A 26,232-nucleotide genomic window follows, 5' to 3' on the forward strand; every position below is an offset into this window, starting at 1 on the left:
CTTGAGATGTTAAAGCTGGCACTGTCAGCCTTTAAAGTAATGTTAGAGATTTATTTACTCATTAACTTTCAAATGCAGGACACTTTCAAAACCTTTTCCTAAGGGCATCCCTGTGTTCTGTTTCAGAGAGTTACTGTTGTTTTCCCACCTACCCTGAAGGGCTGTTTACGATAGCATCTCTCCCTTTTAATCCTCTTTCCCTTTCATGTCTAACAAACAGCGTTAAACAGAACACAGAGGGAAAAGACAGATCTCACACATTACAATCAGCTATATTTAACTGAAGAAAAGAAATGCTTTGCAATTAGAGATCTCATTTCGTAAATCAACGCTCAAGAAGCTTTTTCCTATGCGTTTTCCAGATAAAACCAAGCCCTAGGTTTGTACGGATAGGAGCTCAGATAAAGGGTTGTTAGAACTCAATCCTGTGAATTGATGCACGCTCTGTACAGTGACTGGACTTCCACAAAGATGATTTCTCTTAGGAGAGCCTACACAGAGGGCGGTACACAGAGACGTGGGCAGTACTGACGTGTTGAACTGTGACAGAAAAATGTACGTTTCAAAAGTGGCCATTGTCTCTGGTGTTTTTTTTTCACAGGATGACTTGATTTCTCTAGCTCTTCTTGCCCTACATCTGAGCACATTCAGACTGCGAATATATTGATCTTTGCAGCCTTTCTGTGGGGCAGTGGGGGACTTCACTCTATACAGAACTGAGAGGGAGAGTCCAAAGCTGTCATTTCATGAACGCTTCTTTCAGCATCGGTGCCAACATAAGCAGCTCCTGATTTCCCCTTCCCCAACCCCAGCAGTCACTCACCCCTCAGCTGTGCCATTTCAGAGCTGTGTGTGAAACAAATCGCAGACCACATTCAGGTTAAAAATAGCTGAAAAAGACAGAGAGGGAGAGAAATGATTTCCAGAACCTGGACTGACACCCTAAAGGTACATCCAGGGCCAACATGATAGAACGTTTTAGCTCAGATTCAATCTGCCCATCCAGCCCCATTAGTAATGTTACCTGTTTTGCTATAAGACAAAAAGGCAGAAGTTGCACTGACTTCCTTGCTAAATGTTCAGGTTGGCTGGGCAAGGGACAGAGAGCTCAGTTAGAGAAATGCAGCCAGCAGCTGACTAGCTGGTGCAGGCAGGCAGGCTGACCATGCACTTGTTAGCTGGTCATCCAGCACCTACAGGTCAGAGTGCTGTTCATAAGGCACAGAGGGAGGGGAGAACTGGGCTTGTTGTTTATGGGAGGAGTGGGGCTCTCCAGTCACAGACCCGTGGGAAAGCAAGTGTTATTAGCTCCACTGCTCACATAGCAATTTGTTTCCAAAAAACAAAAAGCAAAATCCAACAAGTAAGAGCTCTTCTACCACTGAGCCTGGAAATCAAACAGTTTCTCCTCTAATTTGTGAGGAAGCTGCAAGCTCAGCCTCAGATTCCTGTTCAGACTCCAGCATCCACTTCTGCTTTTAGCACTCTGAACACAAATGAAAACCACAGATACTGATTTCTTTCCCATACTCAAACATCACTTGAAGCTTCTGTTTCTCCTGAATAACCCTCTTAGGCACTTGCTCCATCTCTGTTCCTACCTGCCTTCTTTTTAATCACCAACAGCTTGCCAAGAGCCCTGCTCTGCTCTCTTCGTTCACGTTCTTCCTGCCTCTGCTCTGGCTGATCCACGTCCTCAAGCTCTGGTGCAGATTGGAACAGAAATGCAAAGTACCTGGTGGGCCTTTCCACTGAGAGCTGCCAAGGGACCGCTCGCTTTAGGAACTGCCTTTGTTGGGCACAGACTGTGAGCTGATTGTGTGGATGAACCCAGAGCAAGCAGACTGACACTGTGACAGTCTCACTGCAGGTGTTTTGAGCGTATTATAACCGAAAAAGGAGTATTCTGGTGTGGATGAAAACAATCTTCTTGCCTGCTTCTTTTCAGCAGATGAGCTTTTGCTGGGCAGCAGAGGGGACAGGGTGGGATTGGAAGCACATGATGGGATAGGAGCCAGGAGGCACCCAATGAACCATGGCTGTAGTGGAAGGCAGAAGCAGAAGGGTCCTTAGTCTGGTTGCTCACATCTTCTTTTCAGTAGTCCCCATGAATAAAGCTTTTGCCATTGGCTCTCTGGCACTTTAAAGTGCCAGTAGTAGAGACTACCATCACCACTGGAAGGTCTTAGGCTTCTGCAAATGGGAAACCAGGGGTTTGGGGCTGCTGGGGATTTTCCTGATGTGGAAAATCCCTGGGTGGCAATAATGTAGATCATGGGCTCTGTGCCAGCCCCTCTGCCGGCACCCAGGAATGTTACTTGGAGCTGTACTCGGTGGGATCTGTTTGCAGTTACTTCAGTCTTACTGCAGAAATGGAGCAGGGTATGAAGGGAAGGATATGAGATGATTCCCAGAGGATCTACCTGCCTTAATTCATGGCCACTGCACATCCATGAGTCCTCTCCCACTCATGCACTGGTGAAGCTGCTGGGGGTCAGCTCACCTCCTGCAAGATGGGGGTCTGCACAGGGCTTTGCAGCACTGATGGCACTTCCTGAACTAGTTTATTTGTGGATTTGTTTTTTCCCAACTAGAAGAATATGTAAAGCCATTATGTAAAGGCACTGCAGTGCAACTGTAAACCAGGCACAGTGGAGTAGGAGGTGCTGGGGAATCCCTACCAACATGGAGCAGGAATGCGCAGAGCGAAGCCGTCCTTACATTGCTGAGATGGTAGGATCTGGTGTTATCCTCAGGCAACTACTGAATTTGGGGAAGCGGTGGCAAGGGAACGTGCTCAGAAAGCTGGCATAAACAGTGTAACTGGCGCATCAAAGATCTCCTCTCCTCCAGTCCCATTTTATCAGTACCCTGTTTTATTCTACGTGTCTGTAAACAACAGAATCATTGCTGATAAAACTTGCCTGAAGCAACAAGACACATGCTAACAATAAAGCACTAAGAGACATATTTTCAGAAGTGTGTGTGCAGAAATGCCTATTGTACAATGTATAAGCAGCATGTGGTCTGGATGTGGCAAGCAGCAAAGGGAGAGGAAAAGGGGAACAGATGGAACCTGTATATGAGTGACAAGAGCGAACGTAAGCTCAGATCAAGTTTTGCAGTATGCAGAGGCTGAGCTTGAAAAGCCTTAAATAATAACCACATTTGAAGGAGGGCTGTATCAAATGAGGCACACAGATAAGTGCGGTAAATCGTAAAACTGCAGAGGACACAGCAGTGGAGATGATGATAGATACAGAACACACGAGAGGTTCGGCTTGACATGCTGCCCATGCGTACAATCAAAGGTGTGTGCATTTCAGAAACATCAGCCTCCCTGAAACCTCAGTGACTTAGCAATAAAACATCAGGAAACGATAAATCAGGGTCAGAAAGGTCTGAGAATTCCACGCAGCTGAAATAAAGATTGAGCAAGAGGAATTAACATCAAGAAACGAGATTCAGATGTTTAAAGCTGATTGTCTGAACCAAGTTAATATAATGTACTGCGTTTCACTTCAAAACGTTTGGATCGTGCAGCTGGGGAGCCCTTCCCACAATTGTGAAAGGCAGCAGCCCGTTCTATCTTAGAGTGCCTGGATATAAGCAGGGTATAAGTGATGAATTGGGATTAGAGCCTTCACTATTCCGGTCTAGTTTTGCCATTTCCCTGGGCGCCCAGTAGTGAGGCTGCACAGAGCTCCCATCTTCACATGTTCTGGAGTTGCCCACTCTATCCATCTCCCTTTGAACTGAAAATGCTATCATTTTCATGACCGAACCATTTTAATGAACAGCATCCCTTGCTCTCTTATTTTCAATATATCCTCTTTCCTTCCCTTCTACCAATTCTGGTTCTGAAGTTCAGAGCTCTAGAAAATTATATTTACAAACCTAAAGCAGTATGGGACAATCACGTTTGCACTCCTTTTTACACATACACAAGAGAAGCCTTTACCTGTATTTACCTGTGTGAGGTTTGCAGACTTTCAGTGCTAACCTTTTGATTCTAGCAAATCTCAGATGGGTTTACACCAACTTACAGTGCGCACGCATTGCATAAGCTCCTTCACCCGAGTGAAGTAATCCAAAAGGCTGAAAGTGGCTGCCCAAAAACCACACCTCCTCGTGGGGAATGAGGATCCCATTGTTAAAGAGGGTTTTGCAGCCTGGCAATTCATTTGGTTCCTAGCTCTGCTGAATTACATTGCTAGTGGGAGTGGCTCTTCCCTGGGATGTGATAACGCACTCAGCAGTCCTTGGATGAGAAACTAATTAACTGGAGACAAGCGCTGATGCTGTAACAATACTCCTCCATGCACTATCTATTCATGATAACCACTTTTTGATTGGGGTGAGGTTGTACAGAAAAAAAAACCCAGACAGTGCTGATATTAAGTTCTCAGATCACAGATCTTTCCTCCCCTGCTCTATTCACATGTGTTTTCGTGGCAGCTGTACATGCGTAATGCTGTTACGGGATAAAAATCTCTCTGGCACATCTCTGTTGAAGCTTAAGACAAATTTGACACTGTGATTTACGTCGTAAACAAAACAGACCAGGGTGTGTTCTCTCGCCCTTTGGCAAGTGGCAGAGCTCTTATATACAGCAAGCTCCCCTCCCACGGCCACTCTCGGAACAAAAAGATCTGGCTTTATCCAAGCCTGGAGGAACAGCCTCTCAGGAGGGCTCAGAGGGAATGGCCAAGCAGTGCTGGGAGTCATGAGGGCAGCAAAGCAGTGTGGCTGCCCTGCTGGGACAGAGGCCTGACTTCATCCACGTTACAGGGTACGTACAGCCGGGACAATCTCGCTGCTGTTTCACAGTATCTCCAGCACTTCCTAAGGCTCTGTTTAAAGTTCAGGGTCTCTGATCATTCCAAGCTGAAGCTCACAGCCAGTGTGACGGGAAGTTGGTTGGGTTCTGCTCCATTGCTGATTGCTCAGAATTTCCATTCAAAGCTCTTTCCTATTTCCTTTTTAGACATGCATAGTGTAATACCCAGAGAGACTGCACAAATTTACCAAAGGGGTGGGTGACAAGAGAGGACATCTTGCCGTCTGGGTCAGGCACTCCCTGATGTTTTGTCAGGTGCCTGTAGCCACATTGTAGAGGTCCTAAAGGACACTTACAGTTTCCTGAACTATGCCCCCAGAGACCCCATCCCCCTAGGAACTCCTGCTATGGTCAGGCAGCATCACTTAGTGGTTGGGGTGATGTACATCCTGTGTCCCTGGCATGGGATGAGACCTCTAGGAGTGATCCCATATGAACACAGTTCTGATACAAACAGAAGTGGGGATCGGCTCCCACTTCACACATGTGCTATATAGGAAGGCAGGACTTGCTTCACGGAGCTCATACCACCCAACAAGCCTCAGCCTCGAGACCTCCAATCCATATGGCACCCAACTGCCATACAGCACTCAGCCATACCTAGGCAGCTCCAATCCATACAGCACCCAACCATACCTGGGGAGCTCCAAGGCACCCAGTCATACCTGTTGACCTCCCAGCCATACTGCACCCAGCAGTACCTGGCAGTGCTGCTGGAGCCTGCAGCACTGTGTTGCCTCACTGCAGTGATGCACAGGAGCTATGATCATCCCTGGTACCTTTTCTTGCCCCATTCCATCAGCACGGAGAGTACCTGGTGCCAGCCACATTGCAGCTGCACAGGAGATGCAGCACCTAAAGCAAAGGAGGGATTCTAACCTCCTTTGCTTTCCCCTCGTGCATCATATTGCACTTGCCACTAAAGTGACCAAAACTATCCAATGATGTCACCCTTCAGCTATACAAAAGCTCAAAACATGCAAATTCCACATGGAAATCACCCAAGCAAATAAGCTTATCTCAACGTTTAAAAGAATACCCCAGATCAGTTTCCTCTCTTCCAGGCCATGATTCACTCCCCATTTAGTCCTGGCTAACCACATCACGGGAGCTCTGGGATAAGAGCTATGTTATTCCTTGCTCTGATCCAGGAAGGCTCTGATGTGCTTTGGAATGTCTCAGGGTTGTTGCAATTAAAATTCTTGCTAATTTCACAGAGGAGACATTTTCATTTGTTGCCTTTTTACAGATGGCTTTAGCAGTCCCAGACCACCAGACTCACAGCACAAAGAAATCAATGAACTCCTTGGCATGGAGCTTTCCTTGCTTGAATTTGCATCAAGCTTGTTTACAGTCTGTGGGCCAGGAGAAAAGGGTCATTTATAATATGTACTCTGGCATTGCTCGCCTGCGCTTTAGGAGTCAGCAACTCTGATAAATTCTTGACGCAGCTGGAAGGCACAGCTAAGGCTCTATCTTCTGCCTACTGCAGGAAGCTGTTCACTGTATCAAAGATCAGAGTTGCTCATGCCAGCACAGGAAGGTTATATATACAAGCACAAAGGAACAAGGATGCAAAGTTTTGCTGCTGTGCACTACTGGTCTCTAAATTTGACCATAAACTGCTTGAATCAATTCAAAACAAAACACTTGCTGCAGCACCACCCAGATTACTCACAGACTATGCAGAGACAAGACACTCCATTATCAAGATGTTTGATACAACTTTGAAAAGATGAGTTTATCTAAAACTGCATTAGAGTCTTATTTAGAGAGTGTAATGACCTGAATTGGCTGTGCTTTAAAAAGGCTAACAAAATAGTACATAATCTCAAATGGGCACACATTGCAGGGAAGTAATTTCCCTCTGTTACACACACAGCATCTGTGGAACAGGCAAATGTTTATCAGGAACTGAAGCTTATCAAATCAGTTAATTATTTCATGGAAATGAACAACGAGAAGGTTTTTTATACACTCCCAAAAAAATCACGAATGCAGACAGGACCTTTTCAGAAGCCATTCCTGCAACCGCGTGTTGTTGGGATAAAAACCAGCAAGGAATTACTGCTAAGAAACCTTGAGTCAACTCTTGCAGATCTGAAGCTAACCTAAGTGTTGCAGGAGTCACGTGCTGCAGGACTGACACAGAAGAAAAGCCCAGTGGAGGAATGCAGCCAAGTGTGTCTCCTCTCTCCTCTCTCTCCTCCCTTCCATTAAATGATAGGAAATCTGAGAAAAGACAAATAAGCCAGGTTTTAAAACTGTTTCAGCACCTCTCATGGGCTCTTGCACACAGACAACATTCACATTTGGGGCTTATTTCCTTTAATTTCTGCTCTTTCTGCATCTCTGTTCTGTTCTGCTTTACAGACTCCAGCTCTCTGTACAAACAGGATCTTTCCTCAACAGTGTGCAGCCCACATCTTCCTTCCTTTGTATACACGCTGATACTGTATGTTACACACCATGCTGCTTCCTAAGCACCTCGTTTCTCAATGCTAGCAAAAACAGGAACCAAAAGAGAAGCAGCAATAAAACACCAATTCCTTGCCACAGCTTCAAGTCGAACCCTTAAAGGTTTCTGATTCAAGTTGACTTTCCAGCCAACTGATTTTTCTAGCTCAATGTGCTGTGTGCGACACTTCACAATCAGCCCAGATGCAGCACTCAGACATTTTGCCAGATGCAAATGCTCCTGTAAGGTCTGTGCCACCGACCCACACTTTTTCCCTTTTCAAGTGTGGCGAAAAGTGAAGCCAGCTGAGCAAAGTGCATGTGGTGTCTCTGTTAACCTTTTCTCTCCTCTCTTGCAAAGCCTGCTGTTTGATTTTTTTGCTCTGAGGAGATTAGATAGCATGTCTTCAGGGAGAAGAGAAAACCACAGAGCACGCTGCACATTGCACAAATGCTCTTGTTATTCTGAGGCCTGAAGAAACAAGGAAGGAAGCTTGAGGCTGGTGGTTTGGCAGGTGTGAGGCCTTTTTTACACAGACATCTGTTTTAAGTGGTAGCTCTGGGCTGGGGGATGAGCACAATGCCCATCACCTCTCACTGTGGAGTAGCACAAGGGCTTGGGGCTTCTGGAGAAGCAGTGTCTCTGCGCCACCCACTTCCTTACACTGTGACTTGGGACGCTGCTCTGCTGTATTTGTGAGGCAGGGCTGCAAAGGGAGAGAATTTCTGTTGCAAACCGACAACTGGCTTAATGCAGCTGTTCCTCTGAGGCATTAGGCAGAGGTTTCTGCTGCTTCACTGGCACTCACAAAATGGATGAGGGTGAGTACAAAATGGGTGAAGGAGAACACATATGCTAAGCACAACGTCAAGATCTGATGAAAACAGTTTGGATGCTACCGCGTATACCACATCAAAATTCACTTCTCTAATCCCACAAGATTATTTCTAGTGGTTTGGGTAACACTGCTGGTAATCCCTTTACAGCTTTGCATGAACTGCCTCCTTTGGCAGGATGCTAAGACATGCTCTGCTACGTCTTGCCCTGAGTTTGGAGGAATTCATTAGTGTCTGGCAGTTATTACCAATTGAAAAATGTATCTGTGATTTCAACGTTATAAACAATCTGCAAAAGAACTGCAGCTTTTAGGGCAGGATCCTGCTCTGCTACTAGGCACGCAGGGAGGAAAACGGGACTTGCACAACATCCTCTCCGGTGGGGATTCTCTGGGGCAACTGTGCCTTGAGCCACATTGTTATTTTAAATGACAATAAGCTCTTTCTCCAGCAGCTGACTGTCGACTTTAATGAACGTTTAGCAACTTAATTACCTTTAAAACCGTTAGTGGTCTGTTAAAGATTGCTGGAGTTGATCTGTGCACTCCAAAGTGGCTGGGGAAGGGCAGACCTGAAGGAAGACTCACACTGAAACACATGCATGCAGCTGCCATGCGAATCGCAGAAGCCTCATTTCCATAAGAAATAAAGACGAAGTCATTTCAAGGTGAGGGACTGTGGTTAATCCGTCATTAATACGCTCATTAATACGTTCCCAAACTCATCTCCATGTCCGCTGCAGCAAAGCCATCCACATACAGCTGTAGTCAGGAGATGAGCAGAACGCATCAGCGGTGTGTCCTGAGGTTCTGCTGGGATAAGCAAAATTCCCGAGAAAGAAAGGGCAAGGCAGCATTTCGCAGTTCTTAGACTGATTTGGAGGTTTCTAGGGTGTATGGAAGATAACATCCTGATGCATCTCAAATACTGTGTTCACTTTCTGGCCCTTCACTACAAGAAAGGCATGGAGACCCTGGGGTATGCCCAGAGAAGGACAACAAAGCTGTGAGGGGTCTGGAGCAGCTCAGGGAGCTGGAATTGTTCAGTCTGGAGATGAGGAGACTCAGGGGTGACCTTATTGCTCTGTACAGCTGCTTGAATGGAGGTTGCGGTGAGCTGGGGGTCCACCTCTTCTCTCATGTAACAGTAATATAACGAGAGGGAACGGCCTTAAGTTGTGCCAGAGGAGATTCAGGTTGGACGTTAGGCAATACTTCTTCACTAAGAGAGTGGTCAGGCGCTGGAATGGGCTGCCCAGGGAGGTGGTGGAGTCACCATCCCTGGAGGAGTTCAGGAACTGAGGTACCACAGCACCTGCAAGGAGCACGGTTACACAGGGAAGAGAAATCTAACAAACTTAGGGAGTTTGATTCCAAAATAACATTTTATGCTCTGAAGATTAAAAAAGACAGATGATGAATCTGTCATAACATTCACTCTGCTGTGGCCCTAAATGGTACCGTTAACATGTGGTTGCAGTCAGACAATACCTTCAGTAGGAAATGGCACCTTGTTACTTCCCAGATTATCTGCTCCCTAAGAGGTAAATATCCTAAACATCACACGGGGTTAGCACCAACATTCCTATTAAAGTAAATGGGATTTGAGTGAGGGTAAATCCAAGTGTGCAGTGCTGAGATGTTATACTTATAAATCTTCTGTGTCTTGTGCTATCTTCTTTATTTGCTGACAAAAGCCAAGCAATTGCTGCCAGCGTAGGGTTCAGTAAGCACAAAAGGAGGGTGTGTGTTCAGCACTGCTTCCTGTAATGCTGACTGCAGCTACAGCGAGGAAGCATGAAGCAGGAAGAATTACAGGGCATTCCTCAGCTCCTCAGCAGTGCTGCAGCTGTGCGAGAGGAAGGAATCCAGCTTTCCGCTGCAAAGTGTACTCTTCACCTCTGAACCTCAGTATGAGGTGGTCAAGTTCCCTTTTACAACAGCAGCTACCTGAGCCAGAAAGTACCTTAGGCAATAGTTACCTTGTGGGCCTCTTCAAGGTTACTGCTCTTGTATTAAGCAATGTGTCTGAAAAATTAGTGTCTTTTGCTTGTGTCTATCCCACTGCGGGAGTGGTGGATAAGCACCACAGTTTAATGAGCAACAAAGTCTTGGAAAGGCCTTTTCCTTTGGGTTACTATCTTAAAACAAAGGGGTTAAATAACTTGTCTGTCACTTCACTAGATGATGTGTGGCTATGCCTGGTCAGGGGGAAGAAAAGGGAGAAGAATTAACTCAGAGCGCAGTGTGATCTCACCTCCAATGTATATTTAATGTGATATTCAATGAGATGAAACTTTGGCCTAGAGAGCCCCCCTGAACTAGGAATGAAGCAAGACTGGTAGGAAAGAGGTTTATAAAACCAAACCATCCCAAAGGGAAAAGAAGGCTTTGGAGACACAAGCTCTTCCAATCTGAAACAAGCTTTGAAGGAGGGCTGTGAGGTCTGCAACATAAGCCTGATCAGCTGGTCTACTTAAAGTTCTTATGTCCACATACAAACTATGCATTGCTTATAGCCTGACATCACTACTACTGCAAACTACTGAAACAATATCCAAAATAGGGTATCATTGTTTTAAAGGCACCCTGTAAAGTTAACTTGCATTCTCCCTTTCTCTGGTGCAAACCCCAATGTGGCTATCTCCTTTTGTTCTTGTATGAGCTACTGATGCCAGCTGCTCTGGAGAAAAAGGCCCCAGCTCTGCCCCAAGGCACTTACTCCCTTGGGATAACTCTGGGTCACCCTCAGTGCACAAGTGGTCTGAGTCTGTTCCTTTCAGCTGGTGAATGATTTCATGTATCTCCAAGGTATCAACATTCACTGCAGAACTATCCGGCTACAGTACAGATGACTCTGGTTCCTGATTCTGGCAGCTCGGGGACTACAGGAATGTGCAGTTTCACAACCAGCCTATGCTGATCCACTGCTGATCTCCTGCCAAAAGGCAGCTCTCCCAGCCACATGCCCATGCTCCCTCTGTGCTGACACTTGTGCTCCTTTGGCTGGTCAGACTGCGGCACCGGGGGCTGATTGGTCTCAATGCAATCCTCCCTCCTCCCTCTCCCTTTGGTAGAGTTAATCTTTGTGTGGTTCAGCTTGCTGGCTAGGCTGTGCACCTGATAAGGGCTTCCAAGGTACCTTGTAGACCTCCCCAAAAGCTGTGGGGGGTTAGAGAAGGCAGCTGCCTTGGGAAGGGATGCATGCATTCCTCCATTCCTTTGAACATACAGAAAAGGGGTTTAACAGCCATGTGTTACATAATGGTGCCATACATCTGATATACATGTAACTGAGGGGTTTTCCTATGGTATGTAGGCCTAAGGTGTTAACTGTTTTACCATCCAGCTATGCACTCAGCCTTTCACACTAGCTCAATGCTGGTGCACTAGATTTAACATCTGCAACATCGTGGTTATAGAATCATAGAATACCCCCAGTTGGAAGGGACCCAGAAGGATCATCAAGTCCAACCCCTGGCTCCACACAGCACCACCCCAAATCCAATTCCAAAGTCTGAGAGCTCTGTCCAAACGCTCCCTGAGCTCCGGCACTCAGGCTGTGCCCACTGCCCTGTGCAGGCTGTTCCTTGCCCACCGCCCTGTGGTGCAGCCCCTTTCCCTCAGCACCAGCCTGCCCTGCTCTGGGCTAAGCACAACAGGGGCCTCAGCCGCTCCTCACACACTTTGCCTTCTACACCCTGTACCAGCAGCTTGCTCTCTTGAGGGAACAAAGTGAAGACCAAAATCAAGTGGTCTTCCTTGTTGTTTGAGGCTGCTGGCCGTTTATGATGGGAGAGTATCTGTGGTGGATGCCTGAGGAGGGCATCTGGTGAAGTGCCAGTGATGCAGGCAGCTGCATTGGAGTTGTGGAGATGAGGCTCTAGCACTTACTCTGTTAAAAAGGAAAACCTGGGCAAACACTGGCAACTGGCTGAACAGGACCCCCGAGGAGAGCTTGTTCCTCCCTTGCTGTTTCAAGTCTGTGTAGGCACTGTAGGATGAAGCCGCAGGGTAACACACCTTCTACCAGGGTTAACCCAAAGCAGCCTCTCCAGTAACCTTCCCCTGAAGCTGTGACAGATTAGAGACAAGATAATAACGAGAGAGAAAATCAGGGTCGCGGGATGGCTCTGTAAGAGAGGCAGGTCACTACCTAACTTTCTCATTACGTATTTCCATGAAATCCACCTTGGAATTTTTGTTCAGGTTACTCAATGAAGCTGACCTCCAAATGCAGTTGTCTCAGCTAACTCATTTGGTTCCCATTTCCCCATGCCACCACTCAAATTCAGTAAGTCAAAACATCTGGATAAACCCACAAAAGCTATACCCTTACTGTATGTATTCCAAATGGCCTGTCCTCTGACAATCATTGTACATACACACCGTACTTAACCACCCACCTCCTCTCAGCTCAGGCTCCTGGTTCTGGATCCCACTCTGCCACTCTTTCATTCAATCATTATGGGGCTCCCAGAGTTTAGAGCTATCCTACAGTCATTATATTTTGTCTGAACTCCAAAAACATTCACATACTTCTCTTCCTCTAGTAAAGTTACAGCAACGAGTAAAGATCCCGCTAAGGAAGATGTTTGGGCTATAGAGAAATGCTGCCAACTACTGTAACAGGAAAACATTACAGCTCCCTTTTGCCCAAAAATAACATTTTCTTGCTGTGGGTAAATAGCTATTACAGTTCTTCTGGGAGCAATAATCACAGCCCTCTTCTTCTCCAAACGGAGTATTCAGGGAGGAGCTGATTTCCCAAAGGCATGTCCTGGTTGCCTCTGTCACTTAGACACGAGCATGGGGAGCAGCCAGTGAGGAGCACAGCAGGGAACAGAGCTGAGAGGGATGTTGGAGGGGATGTCACTCCTGCAACGGAACCACATGACAGGAACTAAAACAGCAGTTCCCCACCGCACTGATACTCAACGCATTTTGTCTGGGCTCCTTTCTGCCTGGAAAGGGATCTTGGTTTCTTCTCTCTCTATTCCACGACGTGGAACCTGTAATTCCAGAAGCTGAGTCTGCTTGTGCAGACAGCTGCTGGGAGGCAGACAGTATCCTGGTGTTCAAGAGATCTGGGTTGTGTCCTGCAGTATCACCTCATTTCATTGTCTCGACGCAAGTCACCTTACCTCTTCCATTTCCCTATTTTGGTTAATTTCACATCTTGCTCAGGAATGTCACAGGGTCCTGGTGTCACTGTGTTTTCAAAGCACCTAGTGAACAATGGCTTCATTGGAGACAGCGTTCCCAGGACCAAAATAAAGCAACAGTAAAACAAGGAGAATAATGCCATTTACCAACCCCTGTTACATCATAAAGAAGAAAGAAATAATTACCATAATCAAAATGTAGTCATCCAGCTACTCTCTGGTATCAGTCTTTGTGAGTTCTGCTCATAAGACTTCCTTCCTTCCTAAAATATACTGTTCTTTAATGACTGCAGTAATTTCAAAGCAGCTACTCCAGTTCCATTGGTATCAATATCTCCTGAGAAGAATACTGGCCTCACTCGGATTCATTTTACTTCCTGCCCCACTGTTCATCAGCTAAAGGATGGTGGTGATAACACCTAAGAAACAACGCATCTAGTGCTTAGAGCAAAAAATCCGGACAAGAGAAAGGAGTCACAGCCACTGACAAGACATGAATCACTCCCCGCCCCTTTTGTTTCTTCATTTTTCCTATCTGTAATGAAAATAATGCTGGTATCTCTTAGTGCAGAGTCAGGATTACCACTTCAGTTTGTAAAATGCTTTGAGACGGTAAAAGCACTACTCAGCAAAAGTACAAAGCGCTGTTGGCGCTTCTGAAGTGCCCTAAAGAAGCACTTTCTGATCTCACGCTTTGCACGGTTGGCCCCCAGTCAGGTCTACCAAAATATAAGCCCTGTTTTGGCTGAACTACATATCACATATACAGCATAAAACAAGCAACTAAAAAACAACCAAAATCCCAAACCACCACCACCGCTGACAAGAAAACACTTTCAGAAGAGTCTGCTTGGTTTTAAATCACTGCATATCTCAAATTCAGGTTAATTTAAGAATACCAAATACATGGCCACAAGCACAATCCATGGAAAATTCTCAGTCCTTTCTATAGCTGTGCTTAATGTTTAGTGCAGTACAGCCCAGATCCTTAATGCCAAGAAGCTGGCTAAGGTCTGCTGCCGTAAAAACTACTCACTGATCATGACAACAGCATGATTTAGCAGATTACATAACTGACAAGCTAGTCACATCTCGGTAGGCATAAAAACATTTCTTTTCTTGTCACCCAGCAATATGACAACTGATTGTACCTGTTTCTCTCCAGTCTTGCTGCAATCTGTTATTTCTCTGCCAGTGCTCTTTCAGAAAGAACTGGTGTACTGCAGAAAGGCAGGCAGCTCTGGATTCCTTGTGTGAGGCCCTGACTCTTAGGCTGCAGATGGCTGTTGCAAGCAATAAAACTCCTATAAGGTATGCCCAGCTCCCTTCATAGCTTATGCTGAGCATTTCCACATACCACTGAGCCTGATCTCCACCACACAGTTTCTCCTCCGTATTTCTTTTGGAGAGCAACAGGATTTTAAGCATTAAGCAGGTTACCTGGTGCCGTCAGGAATGAGTGTATTTGAGCAGCTCCTCAGCAATGTCCCCTCTTTGGCATCATAGGGAGCTGTGCAGTGTGCACTGCCCCTCACCACTGACATGGCCAGGGTGCGCTTCCACACAGGTTCTGGCCATAGGCTCTGATTCCCTCTCTCCCACAGATGTGACTGCAAGTTTACTTCTGGAAATTATAGGAAATGTGCATCAGACTCCTAGCAAATGTTGCTGAAGCAGGAAATGCCTTAAATACACATCAGGCCTTACACCACAGCATACCAGAACCACAGCCTTCTGCAACGTGCTGTGATACGCATGTCCTCTGCTCATCCAGAACCGCTCCACGTTGTCTGTGCACATTACAGCTCAGCCTCCCAGGGGAATGCTGTGTTTGCAGTAACGTTTGCACACCAGCCAGCAGTTTGTTTTCTGCTCTGTGAATGGTGTATCCAGAAACTGGCTGCTACGCTGGTATGCTTCAGATGGGATAATGCCATCCTTTTTCCTGCTGTTTATTGTTTACCAGAGGTGCCTAATTTCTCACAAACAAAAGAGATGGATTCTAGGCAATTTAGCAATAACCAAGAGCAGGATGAGCAGGGTGGCTTTGCAATACGTACAGCATTGTGTGTATGGTTCAATAAAAGCCTGGAATATGAGGCAGCTTGCAGGAAGCCTTGGAGTTGCTGAAGCAAGGCCGATACACTGCCATATTAATGATAAAAGCAACAAACTTCATCTGTCCTGCAAATCACAACCATAGCGTAGAAACCTCTCAGTTAGTGGTGGAATCACTGAGTGGGAAGCCTATGACATAGAACACGTGAAAGGGAAGCCCTTGGCTGAGGGAAGGAATTGAGTGCATTCAGCACAGGATGGGTATGGCTCATGGGACTATTTAAAAATCAAGGACTGCTCTCATCTTCTGGCTTGCTCTGTCAAAGTCAACACAACAGAGACATCAACACATTATGCAGATGAAGTTTACTTAGGTACACAGGAGCAGAGCATGCTCTCCCACATTGATCAGTCATCCGGCTCCGTCCCTCGGTGCAGGGGTTTCTTCTGTTGTTGGACAGACTTGCCTCCGACACACAAAATCATGAGTGGAGCTGTAAGGCTGAGGCAGGGTAGTCAAGGTAATGTGAAAGAGTGGCAAAGAGGACAGGACAATAAGGTAAACACTGTGCACCTCCTAGTCCACTTGTTCATGCTGGGACACAAGCAAAACCAGTTATTTTGTTGTAGTCCTAAATACAGGCTTAAATACAAGGTGTATGAAGGGATAAGCCCAAACACAGCAGAGAAAGCCCTAATATATAGTCTGCACTGGAGTAATGCTCATTGTGTGGGTAGAGTTCATTGAACAAATGGAGATGTTTAAACTGTAGGCGTCCATTTGTGAGTTAATCACCTTAAGACTCCATTTTAAGTCACAGATAAATTGGCACTTTTAGCATACATTAGAAATTCACACTCAGTTGAGCTAAATTGTGCCTTGTAAGCTCCTGCCACTCTTTGCTGACAATAAAGGCAGGCAGGCAAGACCAGCCCACAGGTAAACGTATGTACAACAGACATCAAACATTGGGTGAGCTAAATCATGTTCCGCGTGTCTTTGTTCTGACACGGGGATGCTACACGCCACCGAGCTGCTGGAGTAGGGCTACACAGGGTTCCTGGAACGTAAGAGCAAAGCCAGATCCAGAGGAGGAACAGAGAAGCAGTGACAGACACAGCAAAATCCCTTGGGAACGTGGCCACTGAAGCAACCATGACTTCATTAGACTTGCTCAAGATGCCCTCTAGCCTAGACCTTTCACCTCATTTAATGGTTTCTTGGCCTCCATCACTCATAATTCTGAGATGAAAAAAAATAGCTTCTGACTCCTGTTTTCAAACCAAGGCTGTTTGATTTGGAACACTGCATTGACGTCTGTGCTACAGACCGACTTCAGGTTTATTGTATTTCCCCCTTTGAAACATGCTACAGTAAAATATATATATATATCTGTACACTTTGTTGTTTTTCATGTAGCCCCCTCCCCTTTTTTCTTTTTCAATCTTAGCAAATGCTCAGTCTTTTCCACTTCAATAGCTTGAAATTCTCCCCTGGAAACCCTAAGCTCTTTAAATATTTTTAGGTTGCCAGATTTCTTATGTTCTCTCTCCAGGAAGCCAATTTTGTTTCTAAGCTCTCAAGAGTAGCCCAGCTTCATCTTTTGCGTATTCACTGCATCACAATAAAATGCTGCCTAATTGCTGCCTCAGCTGAGTCCCAAAGGTGCTGGGGTTTGTCTCTAGGCTACAGTTGTGGACAATAAACTCTTCTTGGGCTGGAGTTAAGCCTTTTTATTATTTAAATCTGAGTCATATAAAATTAGTTTACTAGCAAGTAACCCACAAAGATCTGGTACGGAAAGAAACTCCCACATATTGTTTTCCAACACACGGAGAGAATGATCGGAGATATAAAGATCCACAAACAGCTCATAAGACATAATAGAAAGACCAACATTTAATTCAGCCAAAAAGACATGAGAATGTTTTTGTGAGACTAGCAGTTTGGAGTTCTTCAGCTTCAAATTGAAACTGGTGGTATGAAAAACTTCCTTTTATTTTCCTCTAGCTTATCCATAACCTGAAAGAACTATGAAAGAGGGAAAGACAGCTGTAGATAACAAATGCCAGATGAGCAACAGCTCCCCTCTCTCCATCTAGCACAACAGCCAGAGTATTCACTGAGCATCTACATAGAAATTATCAAGAATATACCAGGACAGTGTTGCCATACCTTCAGTAAGCTTGAGAAGACTCCTACAATATGGAACAAGTGGACAATAAAGGGAGAGAGAATGATCCTTTTTTCCTTACCAGGACCACATTCAGCCATCCTCAACAGCAAAAAGAGGACCTCTGTACACCGCATACACAGGCATTTTCTCCCTTTGTGTTCCGTTATAATCTGTACTTTAAATTGCTTATTTCTCTTATAGCATACAGCTTCTGATGATAGTGCGTACTTCATGAGTGTTTTAGTGGAAAGACTATTCTTTGAGACTATTTTCTCAAGACAGCGCTTGTTTATAGCCGCACGTGGTGCCATAGAGCCAAATGCACTGTCTTAACTAGGCACTTACAAAGCTGGATGAGATCTCTCAATTTGCTCAAAAATGTTAGACTGTCTTTTAATCAGAAAAAGTCAAATGTGACAGCAGGGACATGACACGGGCTTTGCAGAGGTCTTGGCAGTACACCTGTAACCTGGGACACCTGCCAGCGAGGACAGCACGCATCCACGTCAGTGCAAGCTGACTCAAACAGCTCTCATATGGCTCATTTCGTCAGCACGGAGTGTGTGCATAAAAGGCAGATGGATTCATCTGCAGTAACTGCAAGGAGACTGTTAACAAGTACACTGACTGTGCAACGACCCCTCCCATTGCTGGGGTCTCTCATTCTTCATTTAGACTTGTCTTGATCACTTCTTGAGAACATAACGGCAGACACGATGTGGGCTGCAGAACCTTCATTACTAATAGTGACGCATAAGGCAGGATGTGCAGGTCTGAAGTCGATTCTGGCAGGCAGCAGTTAGAAAAGCTAGCACATGATTTCACTGTTATTCGGATCAATGGGAATTTTGCCATGGATGTCAGTGGGACAAACACTTTGCTCCACACCTGACCGTAATCTGAGAACACGTATCCTGCAAAGCCTGGAGCCTCACTGAAAAATGGGACCCCACAGAATTCATTGTCTGAAACTAAACTACATAGATTCTTTGTGCCTCTTTCTAGTTATCTGTAAAACAATGATTGAGCGCTAAACAATACAAGGTGTGCGCGAAGATATAATATCTTTTATTAGGCCAACTGATATAGTTGGGGAACAGACAAGCTTTCAGGCCTGTCTGAAGTGCTTTGAGATGCTCTGATGAAAAGTGTTGGAACTGTGCAAGGGATCATTACATTACGTTCTTCCTCTCTCTGGAAATCATTTAGTGATATTTCAAAGGAAAGATGCTGTAGAGAAATAACCAACTTCTATTGCAAGTGCTGTCTGGAGCTAAATATCTTCCTTCCTCCCTCTTTATGAACTAATCTATAGAGTGATATGCTTTAAATTAACATGCTAATAATCATTTTGTGGTATACGGTGTAGTCCTGTGAAACGTTCTGTATTGAAGGTATCTTCCAAGTCCTTAAGCCGTATGCACCAACAAAACTACTGGATTTTTCTTTGTGGCTTTGGAAAAATTGGAAAGTGTAGAAACTCAGTGAAAACAGAAAGTGAAAACAGAAAGAGATGAGACAAAAACTACTTTATGCTTGTAAACACTGCCAAGCGAGTCCCTAGATTTTCACTGTTGAGTGTGGCCATCATGCCTTTGAAAGCTGTGAACTGGAAGGAGTCCATGAAAGGGTAACAATTAATGCAATACTTAATCCCCACACCTCCCTGATTTATCAGAAAGGACAGAACGAATTGGGATTACTCAATCTAAATTAGCGCTGAGTGACAGACTAACAACATAAGAGCATCGCAACTGTAAGTGTACCAGGAAATATCAGTGCTCTTATGGAGTCACTGGATGACCTACACTACCCAGGGCCATGCAGGGACTGTTGGTCTGGTTCACTTTAAATTCAAGTAATATGGAACAAAGAGGAAGCTCCAGGGCTCTAGTGTCACCTTGGCTTACAATCTCCATTACAGTGCGGTGGATAGGAGTAAGAACAGTCCAGGGTCAGGTATAAGAGAAAGGCAAGATGGAGAACAACCTCCACTCTCCCCTCATCCAACTTCCAGATTTTCACTTCCCTTACACTTTGTCTGAGAGGCTTAATGGTAAGTAAATCCTACTAGCATCACAACAGTACTTTATTTCAGCAACAAGACACTAATGGTGTCTTTACTGAATACGTAAAGTCAGAAGATACAACTCTCGCCTTTAACAACAACATTGTGTCCTTTTAAATGTCTTCCTAGATGTAACAATCAAATCTCCATTATTCACTCCAACTATAATTACTTGTTTTGCATGTATGAGGTGGGACCTATAACACATAATCATGATGTAATTTATTATCCTGCATTAGTAATTTTATCATGTTACAATTGGATACCATATGGTATAATGAAGAATATAAGCATCCCACGCAATGTATGAAGAGCATCCATACAACAATTAATTTAATCTACTCCACTTTTCCGCTACCTCCCTACTGAGACTATCATTGAACTATATGGTATCTCAGTAAGGAGAATTTCATCTTTAGATCTAAGAGCCAGTCAAAGCTCCTCTGAGTCACAGGTAGAGCTACTAGCCAGGAATGTAAGTGGCTTTATTTCAGCAGCATGCATGAAATGCTAAGGTGCTTGCAATATATTGTATTAACTGCTTCTGTTTCCAATGTCTATTTACAGTTACTGTATGTACTCAGTTAACCTGTATGAAACTATGTGTTTATGTCATTTTCACTCCATCACAGGACCAAACTAGGCACTTAAAACACTGTACCTACAACACAGCCAAGAGAAGCTGATCATCCCCACTGCTTAGCTGTCAGCTCTCTCCCTTGTGATCTGTTTGATTACAGGTCTTACCTTTAAGATAAGGCATGGGTCTTAAGTAGTTCATTTGCAGGACTACTCCCAGAAGACAGTAAAGCCTGGAATGTCGTAACAGGCATCCTTGGATCCCTGTTGTTGTGCAACACTGTCCCCAGGGGTTCAGCAAACCCCCTCCTCCAAACACCCTCACTTGTACCAGAGGACACGTAATACTACATGTCAAGTTATAACACCACCACTCTGGCAGGATGCTGTACAGCCCTCACATATCACACTCTAAGCTGAAAAATACATTAAAATAATAATTCTGCTGCAGGACCAGGCAGATACCACAAAGTACACAGATAAGATCCAGTGTACAGGGCTATGTGGTGCAGGCAGAGCAGTCGGCAGCAATACTCTGCAGCTTGGGCCAAGCCAGTGATTCTTATATGAATGTTTTCATTCTTACTTTAATGGAGAAGGACCGTGAGATGAGACTACAGCCAGAAAAAGCAATTAGCCAGGTCAAGTTACAGAAGGTCATAGTTAAATATATAACAAAAGAATCTCTTCACAGGTTATTAAGAAATCTATCCTGATGGCTATGGGGCTTTAAAAAGCAGCACCCAAGATGCCATGTAAAAATTATTAACTATTAAAACCTATTAACAAATTTCTCACCTCATTGGGTTTGCGGCCAGCATTCCTAATTGTTTTAAGAGGACACTTTTAAAACATGACAGTTAATACAATGACAACACAAAATGTCTTAACTACATTAAGAGACAGCAGAAGTGTCTGAGCGTTGGTCACTGGTGGCATCAAATCCCTTTAGAGGTGGAGTGATTTTTAATGATCAGAAAATGGCATTTTAGTCTGTCATGCTTGCAGCCAAGTGTGAGTGGTTTTAGAGGTCAGTATATTCCCTGCAGTCTGTGGTGCTATGTATGGGGAGCAGCCGTGCTGTCCGTGGGTGGGATTCAGTTGGCCCAGCACAGCTATTTCATAACTGACATAGGCAGTTCACCTCCCTCCATAGCCAATGGAGACAAACTGGACCTTACAGGACTGCTTCATTTTTTTCCTATAGCATATATCTAACAGAGGTCAACTGAATCACCATTCAAAAGGCCAGGCTTTCCAATGGTTTTGAAAATAATCTAAGGCAATTCGCTCATGTGCAGAAGTCAATTGCCTTTAGTGTTTAGTGTCTGATGAAAGATGGTGAACTTCTTCGGCTACTCCAACTTGATTGCAGTTGCTTTATGTTAGTAGCTACACCGTGCTCTCATATATGCTTATACGCTCTCTTTACACAGTTTATCACACCTTTTCCTGGTACATTTCTAAATCCTACATGCTGTTTTGTTAATAAACCATGGCTGTTTTCACACAAGTAACAGATATACAAGGTTAGATTATCTGTTTCTTACAGCGATGCAAACCATAAAAGCACCTCTAGGAAATTTGTGAAAAACTACTGTTATAAAAATAATGTACATGAACAGAATGATACTCTGACAAAGGACTCGGTCTCCTGAACTCAAACCCTGAAGCTGAATACATCTTGTTTCTGGGGGTACACTCAGCAAACAGGTCCCCATGTTCAAGAATTCATTTCTGACTCTTGCTAAAGCCCATCGCTTCCTCAGACATGCAGGTTTAAAAGTTTACAAAGTCAGACAATAAACCAGATCAGAGGTGTGGTCTGTGTTACGAGCGACATCTTCTTTCTCGCAGTGTCTTTTAACTCTGATGATTTCACCAACCTAGCTGCCAGTGTCACCACATAAACAGCTGTGCCGGCACAAGTGACAGTGATAAGCAAGTGTTGAGGGGTGGAGATTAGTTCACTCAGTTTTGTTGCCAAGGAAAAGACGCAAAGAATAGCATAGAACAGCTCTCAAAGCTGAAGAGGCTCCTCCAGATGATAATTCAGAGCCAAAGCTTCACTAACATAAGCCTGAATTGCTCTCTGGAGGAGCCTCTCTCACTCCTTCAACTATGCAAGGCATCTGGGGAGACAAGCCTCCTAAATTAGGCATCTAAGTTGTGTGTTTAAAATGCACGCAGTGAACATTCCCTCCAAGAATGTGAATGGGATGCTATAATGATTTAAAATAAGTTTAACCAAAGCTATGATAACAATGTCTGTTCTTTTATGAGATACGGTTCTTTGTGCCGCTGACCCTCTACTGACACAACTGTGTTTCTCATTTATTAAATAAATGAACAGTTAACAAATGCACATCTTGCAAGTACAGCCCAAATTTCAAAGTTATAAAACGATTCCCATTTTATTTCCTTCAAAATATGAAGCAGATTAAGTTGTTCACATGGAAACCACAGTATATTCCCTACAATAATCATACCAGAAGACCAGGATGGGAAAACATCATTACTGAAATGATCACCGACATATCTTATTTAAATTTTTTTGTTCTCCTTAAGCACTTTTAAAAGTCCATTAGTAATTTTGGCTAAATTTTCATTAGTAATTACATTTTGCCATTTACTACATTGCTCCTATTCACTCAGGGCTGACAATAGCAGGACAAGGGGAAATGGTTTTAAGTTGAAAGAGGGAAGATTTAGGTTGGATGTTAGGGGGAAGTTCTTTACTAGGAGAGTGGTTAGGCCCTGGAACAGGCTGCCCAGGGAGGTTGTGGATGCCCCGTCCTTGGAGGTGTTCAGGACCAGGTTGGACAGGGCCCTGGGCAACCTGATCTAGTAAATGTGTATGTTTGGTGGCCCTGCCAGGCAGGGGGTTGGAACTACATGATCCTTGAGGTCCCTTCCAACCCGGGTGATTCTGTGATTCTGTGACTTAGAACTGCTTATGTACCGCTAAATGGAAGTAACAAGTTATCAATGAATGACAAAAGCCGTTTTTCTAATACAAATGGCCATTGGTTTGCTTACCTTCTGCACTCCTGACCTGCAGATTCCTGATACTTACGTAAATACCAGAACATAATTTGTTCCTCAGATGTTCCAAACACAACCACCATCACTGCCATTGATCACAGTATTATTCAAAGGGGTGTTCAAGACAACCCTGAAAAGGATTACTGATACTTTGAAGAACACTCCTTATATGTAGCTATCTTCTGTTCTGGATGAATGTGTTTACAGGAATGGATTGTTAAAGCCAATTCATCTTCTAATATCTCACGCTGCAGAGCTGGAACTGAAATGCCTAATAAATCGAAGATGCTGGACAAGCCATTAATATGTATTAGACTATGCTTTGTTTATTCCACTGGTTTGGACACCTAAGCAGTGTGTAAAAAGCTGTCCAGCTGCTCCCATATTTGAAGCTGCTACTTCTAAGTTAGAGAAGTATCGACAGGAGAAGGAGAATAATATATACCAGCATGAGCTAAATTTATGGCCATGTCCCAGTTAACAGACTCAACTGAGATAACTGTTTGGTTCAAACCACTGAAGGCTGGTATCCTATGGTTTTGTAATTGTTTCCCCTCAGCAATCATACTTAGGTAAAACAGCTGCCTATGGGTCACGCATAAAACCAGGGCTGTGCACAGAGGTGGATGCAGCAAGCAGCAGTATGCATGGAGCAGTCGGACACTTAAAGAATTCTGACTGGGCAGCTTGTTGCCAAGTGAAATATTCAACATTTAATTTCTGCCTAATTTGCACTCGGCAGAAGCACCAACTGAGCCCATTCCTTCTACCACACCACTTACTAAAAACTAAAAGCAACTCAGTTATCATTAAGGCATCCACCCTTTTGTCAAATGTAGATGAAACTGGTCAAAAACTTTCAGAATTACTGCAGAGGGACAGACTCCAGAAGCGTCATATCTTTAGCACCACAGCCTAAGATCAACACTTTACCACGGAAGAGTTATACTAACAAACAATTTTTGCTTAACTGTGTACCACAGACTTCTTCTAGGTTGTCAGCCTTAGCACACAGATGAAATTCATGGAACTCTGCCACCTTACACCATCTGGTGAGGCACCACAAGGCTGGGATGATGTGAATAAACTTTTTATTTTCCTATCCCATTTTTAGGTAACAATTGCTGACACACAACTTCATGGGCCTGGCTCCATTTTCTCTTAGGTTTCCATTGAAGTCTTCCTCTCTGACTACTGTCAGCTACTTTCTTACTCCTTCTCCAAAGGTTAATGCTATAGCAGATGCAAAATCCTTTTGCTTATTAAATATACCAGGAAACACAATGTCCTGGCTTCTGATAATTATTTTAATTTCTGTCCAAAGAATAAAAGCAGAATCACCATTTTTTCCAGCTTACTGTGGACTTGCAACAACCCAGTAGAAAGATCCACCTTTTTTCTACCTGCATTTTCTATACTTCTGACATTGCCTTGTTCTTCATAATTTCAATCAATTTAGTCGTAACTATCACGGCATCCTTCTCTAGGGCTCTCTAACAATGTAATAGACACATTACACAGCACTCCTCTCAGCTGACTTTAAGGATCTACAGGGCAGGCACCTAATTTCATGGTGATTGGCGCTCACTCCCTCCTGTAAAACTGGAAAAATTAAATGTACTCACAACATAGTCCAACTTGGTCAACAAGTACCTCTCTCTCTCTTGGGTGACGGAGCACTGGAACAGGCTGCCCAGGGAGGTGGTGGAGTCTCCTTCTCTGGAGATCTTCAAACCCGCCTGGACGCCTACCTGTGTGATGTGGTGTAGGGAGCCTGCTTTGACAGGGGGGTTGGACTCGATGATCTCTAGAGGTCCCTTCCAACCCCTACAATTCTGTGATTCTCTCCACTATTAAGAAAAACTAAAGGAAGTCTAATTTAGATACACAAGTCTACAAGAAGATGTCTACATCTGAACAGTTAAATGCTGTTTGGTTAAATACGATCACCAGTGCAAAGCAACTGCTTTCCCTTGAACTGCTCTTTATAAACAATCCATGGCATTTGAGATATACCTTGTGTGAAAGACGTTGACTGCATCCTTCTATGTTGCTATTCCATCACAAATTCTGGAGGTTCAGGCTCTGATGGAGCTTCCTAGAAAAGAAATGAGTAGATGTGTCAACGTGATAAATTTCACCCAATAAAAATATCTAGGCAGGAGAAGAATTACTATGTGTGTATGGAAATTAACAGTGTGTATCTACTGCTGCCTTCACTAAGTCGTGCATAACTTCCCCCAGAAGGTTAATGGCCATGAATATGTAACATCCTCCTCCTTTTCTCAATTGCTTCCCTATTGTTTTTTACCTTCTATTATTACAGCATTTCTCAATGTAACCCACAAGACCTTTGGTAAAGAGTTATGTTTGCACGTGAGCATTAAACATTATTACAAAGGCATAATAATTCCAGTAGTCAAGTTAAATATAATTGCAAGGGGAAGAGAAGACAAAAGCAAATGGCAGTTCACAATTCATAGGTATCTCACTCCACACTCTCAGTCTTTTCCTGTAGTGTGTGGGAGAAGATTACCAATGAAGTTCCCTGATACTCTGTGCTAAAAGCCTCTACCAGCCACCTAAGTTAGACACAGTCTATGGAATTTATGTAACAACAACCAAATCAACTTAGAAACCAGTTTTGTTAATCTGATACAGACCCTAACTGTGAATAGCTTTAAACTTACCTGACAGCACCTGCAATTATTCTACCTTAAGAGACACTTTTGAACCAAATCAAACATTCACAGCAAAAGAGCTCCATTAATTTCTACCAGCTTCTGACTGAACTGACTAGAATAAATCAGAGAGAGAGGGCATGCAATCAGCTCAGCTGGCAGATTTGCAGATCGCTGCAAAGGGGCATGATAAGTCTCTGGGGTTCAGCTGTGAGTAATGCCCTTCTCCACCACTACAGCTGGAGCCTGTCTAACCACAGCCAGTGACAACCGCCAGCATCATCTCTCATCCCAAGCTGCCTTTATCAAGACAATAAGAAGATGTA

General features: G+C 44.2%; 1 long non-coding RNA gene across 6 annotated transcripts in view; it reads right to left on the bottom strand.

Annotated features, from left to right (window-relative positions):
* LOC107308251 (uncharacterized) overlaps nt 1–26,232 on the bottom strand; it is a 49,707-nt gene that overhangs the window by 20,426 nt on the left and 3,049 nt on the right. For 2 of the 6 annotated variants that reach the window (XR_014942155.1, XR_014942156.1), the window contains exons 2-3: nt 25,242–25,323; nt 824–890 (exon numbers count right to left, since the gene is read on the bottom strand). This is a non-coding gene — a long non-coding RNA (uncharacterized LOC107308251). Of the gene's footprint in view, nt 1–823; nt 891–6,951; nt 7,049–13,277; nt 13,398–14,738; nt 14,986–25,241; nt 25,324–26,232 lie in introns of those variants that run through there. The other 4 variants (XR_014942159.1, XR_014942158.1, XR_014942160.1 and 1 more) reach the window with 4 other exon arrangements.

This window comes from Coturnix japonica, chromosome 1, assembly GCF_054131305.1.
Source record: "Coturnix japonica strain WE chromosome 1, WE-NBRP24, whole genome shotgun sequence".
NCBI lineage: Eukaryota > Metazoa > Chordata > Aves > Galliformes > Phasianidae > Coturnix > Coturnix japonica.